At 39.0% G+C, this 18,241-nt stretch overlaps 1 pseudogene; it reads left to right on the top strand.

Moving 5' to 3' along the window:
• Nucleotides 1-4,098, top strand: part of LOC143389517 (constitutive coactivator of PPAR-gamma-like protein 1 pseudogene) — a 12,329-nt pseudogene extending 8,231 nt beyond the window's left edge.
• Nucleotides 4,099-18,241: the final 14,143 nt, after the last annotated feature.

Below are 18,241 nucleotides of genomic sequence, written 5' to 3'. Positions count from 1 at the left end.
ACATAAATATTTAAAAGAAAAAAACCTAAATGATAACACTGTCAAAAATAGATCCCTTACCCATCCATGCAAACTGCCTTTTAGAGAATCATGAAGCTGAGGCTTGGCCTTACTCCAGCCTGAGAAGCTGGTGTCAATTTGTGTCCTACTTTACAGATGTAGGGAGTTTCCAAAAGTCACTTCTGGAAAGGGTCAAGGCCTCCTCCCCCATCAATGCTTTTTTCATTGCCCAGGTGCTAGGAAACCCCTGCCTGTGAGCCAGTGCAGTGGAATGTGCAATCCAGACCAGGCTCCAGCAAGTGATGGCTGCATCACAGGCTTACCCTCTTGGTACCGCCAGGTCTCAGTATGTACAGAGCAGGTACTAAGAGAAGTCTCTGTGAACATTCTGGAAAAATTGTTGTTCTCCCAAAACAAAGTGTCTCAGGTAATATCCCCAGGATCCCTCCCAGAAACCCCATGGAACCCAACCAGCCTGAAAATATGAAAAGTGCACAGCATCCCATGAGAGGGAGGAACCAAGAAAGGCTGTGCTGTGCCATATTCAGCCTCCCTCCATTGTCTCAGGCCCGCTGTGGAGCAGACCCTGAGGTCACATTTCTATCTCAGAGCACAAAGACCCTTCTTCCTCACTGGGTCAACAGTGACTCCTAACAGAATTCCTGGATGCCTCTCCTGACTCCCTTTGCCTCCTGTGGACGCACCCACCATGCCTTCTGCTCCCGCACCACTGTGCCACCTTATTCCTAGGCTATGCTCAGATAAGGGGTCCTGAATGGGATGCTGCTACCCACGTGCTTCCTCTGTCTTCTCCCCGCCCACTGTTCTTATGGGATGGGCTCCACTCACTCAGCCTGACTTCATTACCAGCTCTGCCAAACAATTAAGCCCCACTAAGTCCTCTCCACTTTTTTTCATAGGCTCCACACAGCATCTGGCCTCTTACCTGCACTGTTCTGCAGAGCCATGCCCACTCCACCCATTTGATCCTCTGCATTCTGTCCACGTGACTCATCCTCCGATGACCTATTTAACTCTCTGGGATTGCAGGTTTTTTTCCTCTAGCTGTGGAAGCTTTGCTGTCTGGCTTGGCTCAATTCCACCAACATCCACTAGCATACCAAATAATTCAGATTTTCTTTGTTAGCTATGCTTTTCCATCAAGATCACTCATACACCAGCCACTCTGTGTCATCTGGTCTTTCCATTGCTCCTCCAAAACTTCATCTGAAATGAATGAAAGGAATCTTGCAGAGATTCCCATGATTGTGACACCACTGAGTCTAAGGGGCAATTACATTTGGGCTCTGGTCACGATTGGACCCCAAACGTGGATGACCTTGAACCACTTTGCTAACCTGAGTCAGACTATCTCCATTTACAAAATTTAGCTGATGATAATACTTTATTTGCATAAATGTGAGCATGTTTTCAGCACTGTCTGTGTATTATGGATGCAGAAGAGATATTGGCCAGCAATTAGCAAGGTCCCTGCCCTATATGTGAAACAGCCCAGCCAGAATTAAAAAAGATGTTTGCAAAGGACATGGCCTTCAGATTTTTTTTAGCTCTGTGGCCTTCAGCACCTTTTCTTACCCTTTCAGCACAGGATGGGCACAGGTACTTGGCAAACAAGAGTCATCTGTGATCTCTTCTCCAGCCAGCCTGGGGCATCTCAGAATGAGGGACCATAGGTGTCTGATCATGGCTATCTTTCTCAAGATTCAGTCTCAAAAGAAATAGCCTCCTTATAATGACTTCTGTATAACTATGGTTTATTCTGATAGCCTGACTGAATGCTGTAAGGACAGGGCACGGTTGGAGGCTTGGGTTTCAAGCTGCAGAAACTGATCTGGGTGCTTTAGAAAAATGCACTAGATAACACTGGGGAGGTCAAGGGAACCTGATAGCAAAGTTCAATAAAACTAGAGCTGGGTTTTGCCAGATGATCTCAGTGCCCAAAACCCCTTTATAGTCATCCCTGGAGCCTGCTGCTATATGAGCACACTGTAAGCCTTTCTGCTGTCACTTTGTTGCTGCTCAGATTCTAAGTCTTCAAAGAAGAAGTCCAGTTGGCTGGATATAGGTACTACCTGGGAATATGAATTCTTCACAGTCAACTAGTTATTGAAGGATGAGTAGAAATTTGCTAAAAAGCAAAGAAAAGCACATTTTAGGTAAGAAAACCATTTGTGACCTCATAAAGTTTTTGTGTCCTCTCAGAATCACATAACCACACTATGCCAGATGCTTTTCTCATCCTGTCATTCCCTAAATCTTTCAAAAATAGTGCTGTATGTTGGGAAATTGGTTGCATTTTTTTAATGAAAATGCTACAGGCACTTATAAAGAATTTAAAGTATACAGAAGAATCCTGCAAACCTGAGCAAGGGGTGGGAATCTTGTCAAAACCCAGTACCCCAAACATCAGAATTAACATTAGACTTTATTATTTTCTAGGCCTTTCTAGTCACATAGATTGGAGGGTGAATAATAAAGGGGGGGGGTAGAAAGAAAGAAAAAACTTTTATTAAAATAAGATTAAATGTGGGCTGGGTTTGTGGCTTAGTGGGAAAATGCTTGCCTATTACATGCGAGGTTCTGGGTTATATCATCGATACCACATAAAAATAAAGAAATAGCCCAGCCCTGGGGGGCTCTGGGCCAGTGTGTATACCCATACATCCTCACTTAGCTGGCCCTCACTCTGGATACCAGTGGGAAGAACCTGACAGAGCAGAACAACCACAGCAACATTTCTCATGAGGGTAAGCACACACGGCTTTATGAGCGGTCCTCGTACATCAATCCAGCCCAGAGTGGCAGCCCCCAAAACGTGGATTCTGCCTACTTCCCTGGCTCTTCTACATCATCATCATTAGATAATGACAATGAGGGTAGTGCAAAAGTAGAAGGTTCCTACACTGCCTCTTCAGGAAGCCAGCTAGTGGAAAGCAAAGGGAGCCACATGGGCACAGTCCAACCAACCCCCTGCCTCCTGTTGATGCGCACCAGGAACCACATGAACATCACCACACCTCCCCTGCCCCCATCACACATGAGTTGCTAAAAGTGGCCAAGCACAGGGCCAAGAAGGGGCTGATGTACCCTTACATCTTCCAAATCCTGATGAAGTGTGAAATCAAAATTGCTGTTTTTATTGAAGATGAAGCCAACAAAGATCTGCTTCTGGCTGCCCTTTTCAATAGGCCAGTTCATCAGTATGTTTACAGAGTCCTGTTTAGTTTGGCAGAAAGCAGAAAGAAAACTGAGAGACTTGCTTTAAGAAAGAACAGACTTCCACCAGAATTCTCACTAGTGATCATGAAGGAATGGGCAGCTTACAAGGGGCAATCTCCTCCAACCAAGTCTCAGGGCAGGGGCAGAGGCTTTGCAGGAGTCTTTGGCTTAGGCAGCCCTTATGGAAAAACCATAGCAACTGGCCCTTACCATGCCTTCTGGGTGGAGGCAGCATCAGAACACTGTGGAGCCTTCTCAGGCAGTGACAGCAGTGAAACTAGCAAGTCCCAGGGTGGAGTCCAAACTATACTTTCTCAGGGAGGGAAACTAGAAATCGCTGGCACTGTGGTTGGCCACTGGGCAGGAAGCAGGCAGGGCTGTGGAGTCTGAGAGCCCTTCCCATTGCAAGTGGTCTCTGTCAGAGAAACAGCAAGAGGGCACCCAATAGGAGTTATTTCCACCCTAGGGATACAGAGGTTTGGTAGAGTTGGAAGGCACTATGGCTGAGGTTATAAAAGCCAGGGAGCAATTCAGGGCAGACCTCCTTATGCTGCTTCAGCGGAAAAAGTGGTCAAAGAGTTGAAGTCAAAATCTGGGGAATCAAAGTCCTTTGCCATGTCTTCACATGGGTACCTGGCTGAAAATGCAGTCATGGCTGAGGACAAGCCAGTGCCCCAGATAAATGAAAGTGCAGGGGACACCAGGACCTCCAGCCACTCAAAAGTGCCTTAAACAATGACAAAAATGTGCACTACAAATCCTCATTGAAATGCACTAAATACAGATAGCACCTGCTGCAGCGAGGCTGCTCTGGAGGCAGATATCTTAAATAAAGAAGAGCAAACTTATTTTATATAGAGGGTGAAAGATGCTGGAAGGGTAAACATTTAGGAATATCTGGAGAGAAAGAGAGCCTGCAGTTATGTACATTTTGTCCTTTCTGTAAAAGAAAAATTAGGACTTTGAAAATTCAGATCCCTCTTTGATTTCAGAGATTTAAACAACACATTTTGAGTCATAACCAGTTGTAATCAAAATGCTACAATAAAACAAAAAAGAGAGAATGAAAATGAAGAGCATTTGACTCCTACATTTAAAATAAAGTATACACAAAGTTTAAACTGGTTATGACAAAGCTTATAGTTATATTTCTTGAACTATAAAGAACAAATTTTGGCAGTCTTTATATATAGCTTAAAATATAATTTTTAGCATTTGGCACCATATGTATGCCATCATATTTGATTTTGCATTACTGTTTCACAATGAAGCTTTGTTTAAGGCTTTGATTTTTATGATTATAAAAGAAATAAGACACAACCACAGTTTTTCTTTCTTACTTAAATTTTATCATTGTTGATGTGGTTCTTTTGTGTTAAAAAAGTGCAACTATGGAAACTAAAAAAATTATAAATTAATATTGCTGTTCTGCTGATTTTACATACAAAGTACATTATAATACTTTACAAGCAAGTTAAATGGAGATGCAAATGACCTTTCAAAATCAACACAATGTGTTCTGAAATTTCACAATTAATACCATGCATCTGTGATCAATGAACTATGTGGCTTTTGAATCAGATGTTGACCATTAGTATACTACTTGAGCTAAACTTCTGCATTGTCCATAATTTTAAAAGTGTGTAGTTCATATTATGCATGTTATTGTCCTTTCTTCCATTCTTACCAGTGTGTGCCCATTTGCAAAACAAAAATGCTAATAACCAGTAATGGGCCTATAAAAGATGTTAACTCTGTTTAGTCATTGACTGATCTTGCTCTAACATTAAAATTTTATGATTATTGACCTCTGTTGCATTTATTCTAAAATCCCCCCAAAATTATCTAGTCATTTCCAAGTATCAACATTACCCTGGTGTATTCACTGCTGTATGCATTATTGTTCTTTGTTATTGTTTTATGCCTTCATATTAGCAAAATATGAAATTCTGTGAAGAAACAAAAATTTTGATCTAAAAAAAAAAATCACCCCCTTTCTGTAGCAGGAAACAAACTGCTTGTTCTTGAAAACTTTTCCATCAAGAATTTAGGAGAAGCAGGTATACTTCTATAAGTTGTTTTTTTTTAATGTTTCCAAACAATGTACTTGAAAATCAGAATCACTTCTTATCATTTTCATATAATTCTTATGTTCTTTATCACATTAGTGATTAGAAATGAGGTGTAATTTCCCAACACCTGCCTGCAAGAAATAAGTAGTGTTACCACTATTTACCCGTGAGGAGTCCTTGCTTCCCCAATGCTGAAGTATAACACCAGAGAAGCACACCAAGGCAAGTTTAGAATGGAGAGTAGAAGCTTTATTTAGCAGAAAAGACTTCTCCTGGAGGAAGAAGGGGACCCAAGAGGTGGAATCTGTGGAAGGGAGGAGATCTTACCTTTTTTACAGCTAATGTCTTCTTTCAGCTTTCCTGCATTTCTGTCCTTTGTTCTGTTACCTTGAAATGATAGAATGTAGGTGGAGAGACCAAAAAGTTGAGGGTCAGATGGGCTGGAGGAGTACTCTGGGCAGGAAGGGCTTGGGGCTGCTTTTGATTAGCATCTCCTTGTTTGCTGAGAGCTGCTTCATTAACATTTCTTTAGAATGGGCTCTGGGCCTTGGGAACATAAACATTTCAATTTCCCCAATTGCTGATCTACTTTCCCAGGCTCCATTGTCAACACAGCCTTCATTTTTTTATTTTGTATTTACCTAACTATGCTAACTACCTATCTTTAAATCTGGCTTCAGTAGGATCTTACTGTAAATTGAAGGGAGTTCAGCCCTAACTCACAGATTTTGAAGTATGAACTGCTGTTGGGTCTGATTGACTGTCCATGGATTTTGGTGTGGCATACCAGAGGCTATTGAATGCAACTTACAATGCTTAATAAAAATCTTCATACTTTTAGTATAAAAAATTAAAAAAAAATAAACAATGGTTAAAAATTATTTTAAAAAGTGGTTAAATGTGAAAACAAAGCATTTTTACTTGAATTTAAGAAATGAAAAAACAAAATCTGTAAAAGAGACATAGTTGCTAACATGACATATTTATTTTGGGGTCAAAAGTGTTTGTTTGATATAAGAACACCCCAATATTGTGATTAACACTGTATCTCAAAAGTTAAAAAAAAAAAACAAACATTAAAAGAAACTGAGAATGAGGCTCAGTGGTTATGTGCCCCTAAATTCAAACCATTGTACAAAAAGAAAGAAAAAAGAAAGAAAGAAAAGAAAAGAAAAGAAAAGAAAAAAAGAAAGAAAGAAAGAAAGAAAGAAAGCATGCCCATATCTGATATTTTGCTGTCACACTATTTTTTTATGTTAAGGTCTACACTTTACCTGCCAACTCACTTTAATTGGAAATTTTGTCAAATCTCAGGTTTATCTGTAGGCAGGGTTCATTTTCAGTTCTTATACCCTGGCTTCTTCCTTCTGTGTTCATTTAGATTCAAGTCTTTTTAGGAGCAGACCCACTTCAGAAATGGGAATGGTAAAGCTTGCTAAAAGTCACTTTCCCAATGGTCCATCAGTGCAGGAATTGATATTGGTACCAGTTTTAGTCTGTTGTGTAGACAGTTCTCAGGAGAGCCATGGGAGCCCTTAGATTTTGGACTTGAGTGTTGGCATCAAAAGGAAAGATACTCATTCTCTGTGAACATTCTGGGGCAGGTGAGGGATCCAGAAGATGACTCAGGCCTAAATCTGCCCCACAGGCTCAGATTAGGTACTGTAGATGTTTTGTGTTGTACTTTCAATCCCATCCCCAGAGACCTAAAAAAGAATTGGTGATAAATATGGTTGGTTCTCTTGACCTACATTGTTCCTCAAACTGAGGACAATGAACAGAAAGTAGCACAAGCAGGAAAGTCAATGCATCTGTCTTTCCACTACTAGAAAAATATACCCATCAAAAATTAAAAAAAAATTCTTTTACTTGAAAATCAAATAGTCCAGTGGTTTGTAATCTTACCTTCTATGGCTATCCAACCATGTCATCATGCCCCAGGACACTTTATGTTTTTTATTCTGCCATCCTTTCAATATAGCTATCAGGGGAAAAGGAAGAAGAAAAAAAACAAAGAGTTAGAGGCCCAGTGACTTCCACTGATATCTCATTGGCTGGCACAGAATCATAGAGACTTCTACCTGCAAAGGATATTGGAGAATGCAGTTTGTTTTTCACTTTCAGTTGGGGTTTGGATTTGTTTTTGGTTGTGGGGACTGAATCTAGTGTTGTTTAAATACTGCGCAACCATCCCCAACCATTTTTATTCTTTAGAGACAGTGTCTTTCTAAGATTTTTTGGGCCTTACTATGTTTCTGAAGCTGTCCATGGACTAGTGAGCCTCCTACCTCAGTCTCCATAGCCAGTGAGATTAGAGGCATAAGCCAACAGGCCTGCCTGGCTTTTTTTTAGGTGCTGGGGTTGGAACCAAGAACCAGGCACATGTGAAACACTTGTTTACTACTGAGCCCTAAACCTGTCATTTTGAAATGTTAGCAACCCATGTTTAAAAAATAGAAGGTCCCAGTGGAATGAATGAGGGATACCTGCACCTGGACCTTTGCAACCAGTTGTGCTGAGGTGACTCTGTGCAGAGCCAGTGCAGGCTGGCTCACGTTTGCATGGAAGGATGGGCATCAATTGAGAATAGACACAGATATGAATACGTCCTTGTGGGCTATTAAAGGAGAACTGCAGGATATGTGGCCATGTTGAGACATCCTTCTTTCATATGTGTTGGGTTGGGCAATCCCAGTGGAGTAGGGGTAGAGGGTGAGTGCATTTGCGTGGTTACCCACTGAAATATATTCTCAGTATTTTTTAAAAATATTTTTTTCTTTGTTGGTAGATCTTTATTTTGTTTACTTATATTTGGTTCTGAGAATCAAGCTCAGTGCCTCACACATGCCATGCAATTGTGCTACCACTGAACCCATGCCCAGCCTCATCCCCAGCACCTTTTATTTATTTACTGGATTTGGTCCTACTGTGATTGAACTCTTGAATACTCCACAACTAAACATCACCAGCCCCATTTTGTATTTTATTTAGAGACAGAGTTTCACTAATTTGCTTAGTTCATCACCATTGTTGAGTTTGACTATGAACTAATGATTCTTCTGCCTCAACCTCCTGAGTCACTGGGATTATAGGTGTGTGCCACTGTGTCTGGCTCCCTTTTCCTTTTTTTAATATTTTGATACAGGGTTAAAGTGTTTCTCAGGATCTCACCTGCTGAGAGCCATAGCCAAGTAGGAATGACTCATGGCATTTTTGGTTAAAAGGTGACACCAGCAAGCCATTGAGATGATAATGATTATGTTAAGATGTGCATACAATTGGAGATTAGACCCCTGCTGTCTGCCTAGGCCTTCTACTTTGGAGCTCTCATGGGACTCCCTGAGAGTTCCCATTGGTTGGGGAAGTGCAGTAGGAGAAAATTCGGGAGGAGGGATTCCCTGTTGGGGTAGTGTGTCCCGGGAGAAGGCCATGTGCGTGGCATTCACGGGAGTTTTGGAAATAAAGTTTGTTCCTGCTTGAGTGGCTCATGATTTTGTACCCAGCCAGACTGCGGCATTTGGCGGCCCATGCAGGGAACGCCTGAAGCTCGGAGGTAAGTGAAATTGCTCACCCCTAAGGGAAGGCTAGAGAATGGGTAACCATTTCAAAAAAAAAATATGTTCTTGTTTTGATTTATTTTGTTTTTGTTTCAAGCTGCCTATCCCTAGAACTTTTTCAGACAAACTGGGAAAAATGGTTGGCTCAAGGTTTGAAGTTGTTCAGCCCTGAGGAAGAGAAAATTGATACAACGATTTTTTGTTCCGTTTTTTGTTTCATTTTGTTTAGGTTTTGTTTTGTGTTATCTTATTGGGTTGCATTATCTTTATAGTAGATTATAAATTAGTAAAAAAAAAAACAAACCAAATGAGTGTTAAGTAAATTGTTAGAGGTTCAGACCGTGGAGAAAGACATTTTAGATCAAGCAAAAGAGAAGTTCTCTTAAGCTAGTCAGACAGAGGAAGAAAATTTAAAGGAAAAGGGGCTATTAGGAAAAAGCTACAACAGGAGGCTGCTACTAACATCGTTATATCACCAGAGGGCATAATTCAACCAACAGCTCCACCTATAGAGACAGCGGAGTAGCCCTCAACCCCCGTATTTGATAGATGGGATCCTGAGACAGGACCTCAAAAATTAGTATGCCCTGTACTTGAGCAGGCAGGAGGGCAGCGAACTCACTGTGCTCTAGATTTCAAAACAGTGAAGCAGTTAAAGGAGGCTGTAACAACCTAAGGTCCCCAAGCACCCTTCACTGTAAGCATGGTCGAATACACTACCAACTTGGACATGACACCAGCAGATTGGGCTAGCATATGTAAATCTGTGCTAAATGGAGGACAATATTTGTTATGGAAGGTTGCCAATGAGGAATTTTGCATGGAGATGGCTAGGCAAAATGCAGCAGCCAGTTACCCTCAAAGAAATCTAGATATGTTGTTAGGAAAAGGACCTTATGAGGGTCAACGGCAACAAATTGAATATGATCCTGCTATATATTCACAAATTGCTGCAGATGCGGTTAGGGCATGGAAGGCTTTGCAAGGACATGGAGATTCACAAGGTCAATTATCTAAGGTAATACAGAGAACTAATGAACCTTAAGCTGAATTTGTAGATAGGCATATTCAAATAGCTGCCAGAGTTTTTGGGGATACAGAACAAGCAATGCCATTAATAAACAACTGGCTTATGAGCAAGCAAATCGTTGCTGCAGAGAGGTCATTAGACCATGGAAACATGGAGATTTAAACACATATATTAAATTAGGCGGAGACATTAATGAACAAGTGCAAGTCTTGGCAGCTGCAGTACAACAGGCTTTAGATGCCAGGCCAAAAACATTCTACAATTGTGAACAAACAGGACATTTTAAAAGGAATTGCCCCATAGGGGAAGGGTTTAACAAAACTAGGTATCAAAAGAATGGAATACCGGATATTTGCCCATGATGCTGTAGAGGGAGACATTGGGCTAATAAATGCCATTCTCAAACCACCATAGAGGGTATTCTGTTATCAAAAAAATGGACAAGAACCAAGTGTTTACCCACGATATTGTGGAGAAAGGCATTGGGCTCCATAGACAAAAAAACGGACTGTGGGGCCCAATGCTCAGGGGCCCACAACCACAAGTATACCGGGCATGGAGGAACCCAACAACACCATCAGGAAACATTATCCATTAAATCCCTCATCAGACAAACCAGAGGGAGTGCAGGGTTGGACATTTGCGCCTCCACCAGAGCAGTCCTAACTCCAGAGATGGGAGTTCAAATCATTCCCAAAGGAGTAAAAGGACCTCTTCCCCAAGGAACAGTAGGCGTATTATTGGGATACAGTTCTTCTAGACTAAAAGGACTTATGATAAATCCTGGGGTAATTGATTCCAATTTTGAAGGTGAAATAAAAATTATAGCTAGTTCTCCAAGAGGTATATCAGTAACTTCACCAGGAGATAGAATAGCACAGTTAATAATAACACCCAGCCTGCATGATAAATTTTCCAGTCGTACTGTAAAAAGAGGTCCTAGGGGATTAGGCTCCACAGGAGTAGATTGGGCTATGCTGCCTTTAAATTTAGATTCTCGCCTAATGCTAAAACTAAATATTCAAGGACATGAATTTAATGGGCTACTGGACACAGGTGCAGACCTTAGCATCATATCTCATCAAGAATGGCCAAAACATTGGCCATTACAACAAGCCACTCAAACACTTCGAGGCCTAGGAGTGTCAACTAATCCCCATAGAAGTGCAATGGTATTAGATTGGAAGGATCCTGAAGGATGTGAAGGAACTATACACCATATGTATTAGATCATCTTCCTATAAATTTATAGGGACAAGATGTCCTAGATCAATTAGGTTTGACATCAACAAATAACATCAATCCAAAGGCACCCAGTATTTGGTTATAGGAAAGAAAAAAAATTAGGAGAACAAGAACAACATAAAGCAGCACTGATTCAAATAGATCAAGGAATAAATAAACATGGATTGGGTTTCCAGAAGAAGCCACTGACACAATCAAAATTACTTGGAAATCAGAAAGACCAGTATGGGTTCTTTAGTGGCCCCTGACAAAAGAAAAAATACAATTAGCCCATTACCTTGTCAAGCAATTAGCGGAGGGACATATACAACCTTCCATATCTCCCTATAATACTCCCATTTTTGTCATCAAAAAGAAATTTGGTAAGTGGAGATTATTGCAAGATTTAAGAGCCATTAATAATGAGATGCTTATTATGGGACCTGCTCAATCGGGGAATCCCCAATTGTCTGCTTTGCGAAAAACCTGGTATGTTTTAGCTATAGATATTAAAGGTTGTTTTTTTCTTTCAATTCCAATTCATCCTGAGGATAGTCTACGTTTTGCATTTACTATCCCTGCACTGAATCATGAAGGTCCTGATAAGAGATGTGAATGGAAAGTACACCCTCAAGGGATGGCTAACAGCCCAATTATGTGTCAAATTTATGTCAACAAAGCAGTCCAGCCACTTAGAAATCAAAATCCTGAACTACAAATATTTCACTATATGGATGATGTATTATTAGCACATAAAGATAAAAACACATTGCTAGAATGTTATGCCACACTCACAAATTTATTAAAAAATATAATCTAGAGAAAGCAACAGATAAAGTACAATTAAATTTTCCAATTAATTATTTAGGAGTTCTATTATCCTCATCCATGGTCCATTCACCAAAAATTCAAATACGAGTAGATCAACTCAAATCACTTAACGACTTTCAAAAGTTATTGGGAGACATAAACTGGATAAGGCCTTATCTAGGCATAACAACAGGATAGTTGGGACATTTATTTGCTATCCTAAAACGTCCATCAGATCCAAATTGACCCCACATGTTAATGCCTGAAGCAAGAATGGCATTAAAAATCATTAAAACATATATGGAAAATATGCATTTGGATAGAATTGATATAAGTTTGCCTTTATTATTTATTGTACTACCAACAAAAAATATTCCTACTGAAGTATTTTGGCAAGAAGGTCCATTATTGTGAATACATTTATCTTATTCTCCTAACATTATTCTTACTAGGTATCCTGAGGCTGTAGGTCAATTAATACTCAAAGGAATAAAAGCATCGAAGGGAGTGTTTGGAATTTTTCCCAATAAAATTATTACTCCATATACTATGGATCAAATTGATGAGTTAGCTAATGAGTTAAATACTTGGGCAATAATCATGTGTAAATCTAATGTTTCATTTGATAATCACTTACCATCTAATTCTTTATTGCCTTTTTAGTCTTCACATCCTGTAGCTTTTCCAAAAGTGACAAGAAAAACGCCTATCATGAATGCTCCAAATATATTCACTGTTGAGACAAATAATGGTACTGCAGCAGTAGTTACCCCTGATCAAACTTTTACATTTTTAGTACCCAAACAATCAGCTCAAAAGGTAGAGCTTAATGCAGTATTACAAGCTTTTGTTATGTTTAAAGATTCTGTATTTATTTTCTAATAGTCAGTATATAGTTAATGCTACAGTATCCCTTGAAGATGATGGTAAGATTTCCCCTTCCTCTACTGCTTTCTCTTTGTTTTCCACTATACAAAGTCTAATCTGGGAAAGAAGAGATCCATTCTTTAAAGGACATATCATGGCACATACAGGATTGCCTGGAGCCCTTAGTTTGGGCAATTATTTAGCAGATAAAACTACGCATAACATACATATTTTCTCTACACTATAAGAAGCAACAAATTTTCATAAAAAGTTCCATGTCAATGCTAATACTTTACAGAAGCATTTTAAAATAACTAAGGAACAAGCCAGACATATAATAAAACAATGTCAAAATTGTGTGACCTTTTTACCACAAGTTAATCTTGGAGTCAATCCTAGAGGACTGATACCTAGCCATATTTGGCAGATGAACGTCACACACTTGCCAGAATTTGGAAAATTAAAATATTTGCGTGTTACAGTTGATACTTCTTCTGGATTTTTGATGGGCTCCCTTCATGCCGGAGAAAAAACTAAAGGTGTTATAGCTCATTGCTTACAAAATTTTGCCACTGTGGGCATTCCAAAACAGTTAAAAACAGATAATGGTCTTGGCTATACCTCTACCTCTTTTAAAAAATTTTGTTCATCATTTGGCATTACTCACATAACAGGAATTCCATTCAATCCTCAGGGACAAGGCATAGTTGAAAGAGTTCATCAAACTATTAAAATGTACTTATTAAAACAAAAAGAGGGAATTGGAAAGGGGTATATATCCCCCAATGATAAACTTAAAATAACCCTTTTTATTCTAAACTTTTAAAATTTGGATTCATCAGGGCTTAGTGCTATGGAAAGACATATGTATCCAAAAAATGTACATAAGCTTAAGGTACTTTGGGAGGATATTTTAACAGGACAATGGAAAGGTCCTGACCCAGTGATTTTGTGGAGTTGGGGTTCTGTTTGTGTATTTCCACAGGGAGAATAGCAGCCGATTTGGATTCCAGAGAGACTAACCAAAGCGATTTCTACAGACCAAAAAGAAGATGATTTGACTCAAATCCATAACAGCTGATATCCAGAGCTCCACTTGGCTATTCTTACATCTGGGACAGTGATTCTCCCACACCCGGAGGCTAAAGAATAATGAACACCAGTAAGGCCTATTTCAAGTGTGAAAAACCTTGAGGCTTGCTTGTGGGACCCATATGCAAGTTACAAGAAAAAGGATGGGATATCCAAATGATAGTCAAACCTACTTGGTACCCAGGATGCTTTTTTTCAATATCTATTTTATTATTGCCCTTTCCCACATCATAAAGTTCTATTTTATTTTTTGAGCTCATACAGACCTAGGTTAATGTTTTTCTGATAAGTTTTATTTTTTGACTGTGGAGTTTTTAAACATTGCAATAGAGATTTCACTTATGTAAAGCTACAAGGCCTTTACAATTGTCTTATTGTTGTATGTTTGTGTACACACTTGTGTTTTGTATTGTTTGTGTGTGTGTATTTCCATATATCATATATGAGAAGCGCTCATGAAAAAATGGATACAAATTTTTTTATTTATGTGATTTTAATGGTTTAATTTAAATTGGGTAAACAGCTGTTGAGGATTGTTTAATATCTGAACAAATAAGGAGGTTAACAGATCTGTTTGTTTACTTTCACCTTTCCTTTTCATTATATTTATTAATTCTATTCAGGATAGTGTAAATTGTTCAGAAAATTGTTTTCTTAATACCTGTTGGATTGTTATTGAATTTTTATTTAAGCATCATTGTCAGAATTCCTATCTTCATCCCAGTGCCAGTAAAGACAAAGATAAAACCAAACTATAGCTTCTTCGCTAGTTATCACAGTAAGCTGTATAAACTGATGCATCAATGAATAATAACTCAACAAGTAATGTTCAATCAAGGAGTGGATTTACTTTACGAGCAAATGGACATATTGATGGATTCCTCTGCTTTGAACTGCTTGCAGAACTTGCCTGGACTATGTATCACTTGTATACATTGTGAACTATCTGTTGTTACAGCGAATAGTGGTAATGCTGGAGTATCTTTGCTGATGGTGTCACCAGTGGTAAAATTTTTCAACAGAGCCATCAATTGACTTAGTGTCATGGCATTTCTGTATCCTCCTCCCTTCTGCTAGTGATGGTCTAAAATTTGGGGGCCAACAGAGGTGAGGCAAAGAACCTCACCCCCCCACACACTATCCATAAGTATGGCTGTATGCTGGACCAGTAGTCAGTGATGGGTATGATCCAATTGCAGTGGTGCCAACCTAAGATAGGAGGCTGACGCCTAGAGGTCAGCTCATCCGATGACCTTTGTAAGTTCTGAAAGTTCATGGGCTTCTGGCCACCACTTTCCATGATGTATCTTGTCATTGCTTCCTGAAAAATAGTATAATTCCATGAACTGGTTGCTGTTGTTCTGGGAGATCATCCAAAAAAGAAAAGTCCAACAAAGGCTGGTTCTTGAAAAACTAGCATGTGAGACAGAAGAGACAGTGGAGGCTACAGAAAAAGGCAATCTATTGCCATCAAGATTAGGAATTGAGGAGCTCAATTTTTGCTGACAATATTTTCTTATATATCTTCTCCACCTTAGGGGCCTTAGGCTCACATAGTAGAGGAACCACCCCTAACTAGGAAATATTGTTTCTCTGTTCTCCTACTTTCTGTTTTCTCTGTATTTAGCTAAGTCACTTCTACCTCTGGACCTAAGGTCATCATGTGTGAAAAAAGGATGTTGGATTGTGCATTCATTGTCTGGGCTGCCATAACAAAGGACTACAGATTGGGTAGCCTACACAAGGAAAATTTATTTTCTCACTGTTCTGGAAGCCAGAATTCTAAGATCAAGAGGTCAGCAGTGTTGGTTTCTCCTGAGACCTCTCACCTTGGCTTACAGGTGCTGTAAGCATCTCCTCTGTTTTAACATAGTTTTCCCTTTCAGTGAACCTGTGTAGTAATCTTTTGTTTTCTTTTTTAAAAATTTATTTATTTGCTTGTTTGTCTATCTATCTACTTGTTTGTTTATTTATGTAGTACTGAGGATTGAAACCAGTGTCTTGCATGTGTGAAACAAGCACTTTATCACTGAACCATAACCCAAGTCCCCTAATCTTTTCTTATATAGACACCATTCATATTGAGCCCACCCTGATGACCTCATTTTACTTATCTCTTTAAAGACCCTATCTCCAAATTATGAAATACTGTGGTCATGACTTTGACATGTGAATGTTGAGGGTACACAATTTAGACCAGATAAGCATTGCCTAAAGCACGATCTGCTGCTACTGGTGAAGATGACTTCATGTCAAAACAGATATAGAACTTGGAGAACAGTTCATTCTTCTGAGTACTTGAATAAGGAAGTATTCAGCTTGTTATTAGTGTGTCTTTAACATCTTTTTGACACTTACTGGTACAAAAGGAAAGCAGGCCACAGGCACAGAGCCTTAGAAGGCAACCATGTATATATTGGTTACCTATTGCTGTGTAAAATATCACCCTCAAACTCTAAGTCCTAAAAAATGCATCTTTATTATACGACAGTTTCTTGGGTCAGAAACTCAAGAGTGACTTAGGTGGGTGCTTCTGATTCATGCTGTCTCATGAGGTTGCAGTCATCTGAAGGCTTGACTGGTACTTATGCATCCACCTATAAGGTGGCTCAAGGTGGTGTTGGCAGTTGGCAGGAGCCCTCAGTTCCTTATCTTCCAGGCCTCCGCACAGACTTCCTGAGTATCTTATAGCTTTGTGGCTGACTTCCTTCAGAATGAGCAATGGGGAAAATCAGAGAGCAAGGAGGAAGTAGCATTTCTTATATTTAGCCTTGGAAGCCACTTTTATAGAGCCCTATTAGGACTCTGTAGAATGAATAGGATACAGCTGAGCCCTATTCATTGTAGAAGGGTTTCCACAAAGGCATAAGTATCAGGGATCATTGGGAGCAATTCAAGACTGGTACACTAGAAATTCATAAGTTTTATCCTCTGATTATCTATTTTGTCTGTTGCCTCATTTATATTTCTATACACAGAAAATGCTTATTAGCATTTTGTACTCTTTTGAGTGGCATGCTGTCTGTATTATTGTATAACCTGCTTTTTCTTCACACAATGATATGCTTTTGAGATCTACATTGGTATAGATCTGATTCCTTCATTAATTTGTGAGTATATGCCATTTTTCTTTAACCTTTCACCTATTAATAATGATTTAGAGTGTTTCCAACTTTTGCTCTTATAACAATGAAAATCTTTGTACCTTCCCGAGGATAAATAATGAGAAGAGAAATAACTAGGTTGTAGAATCTGTGTATCTAATGGCCAATTGCCCCTTTTAATAGTCACATTGATTTCACTGCTATACACAGAATAGGAATATTCCCATTTCTCTTCAATATAACCAATTATCACGGTTGCAAGGCATTTCGATTTTTCTCAATCTGAAAGATAAAGAAATATTTTCTTTATTTTTAATTGTGGTTAAAAACCACATCAAATTTCCCAATGTAGCCATCTTTAAAGTGACCAGTTAAGTAATGTTAACCTCATTCATATGTTGTGGAACGGATCTCTAGAACTTCTTCCTCTTGCAAAACTGAAACCCATATTCATTCAACAGCACTCCATTTGCCTTCTGCTCCAACCCATGGCTGCTACAATCCTTTCTGTTGTAGGAATTTGACTACTTAAGATAATTGTGTGTGTGTGAAGTTTAAATCATCTAGCACAAACCATGTTTGATTTGTAGCACAATTTTCATCCATTTTTGTAGTGCAAAACAAAGTGAAACCTGAAAATTTAAACTTTTTCTTGGTGCCTGTCTTTGAACCTAGGAGTATCAAACTTGTGGTAAAAAGTGTGTGTATTGAAAATGGGAACCTAGCAGACATCAAGAAGTCCATGTAAAAATTGTTGCAGCTCTTTGACTACATTTGTGTTTTCCTGTTAGCTTCTAATGCAAGTTAATAAAGTTGTTTCTTCATTCTTCTACTTATAATTATGTCCACCAGGAATAAAAAACAGTGTGAGCACTGAGAACTTATAGTGACTTTCAAGTTTCAAGCACCTAGCACAAACCATGTTGGATTTGTATCTCTATTTCCATACATTGTTTAGTGCTGAACTATGTAAATGTATAACTTCGCACTTTTCCTGTCTGTCAAATTTGAACCTAGGAGAACCAAACATGAAGAACAGAGTGTGCTGAATGAATATATGAATTTTGCTAAGTTAACAAAGAAATTTATTAAAAAAAAATTTTGAAGATCTTTCAGTATATGTAATTTTCCTGATAACTATTAAAGCACTGATGGAAAAATCTGTTTCTGAGTGCCTCTTCTTAAAGATAATTTGACCAGGAACAAAACACACAGTGAAAACTTATAATGGATTAGGTGTTTGAA

The sequence above is a fragment of the Callospermophilus lateralis genome, unplaced genomic scaffold (genome assembly GCF_048772815.1).
Source record: "Callospermophilus lateralis isolate mCalLat2 unplaced genomic scaffold, mCalLat2.hap1 Scaffold_63, whole genome shotgun sequence".
Taxonomy (NCBI): domain Eukaryota; kingdom Metazoa; phylum Chordata; class Mammalia; order Rodentia; family Sciuridae; genus Callospermophilus; species Callospermophilus lateralis.
This window is presented reverse-complemented; position numbering and strand designations above follow the sequence as displayed.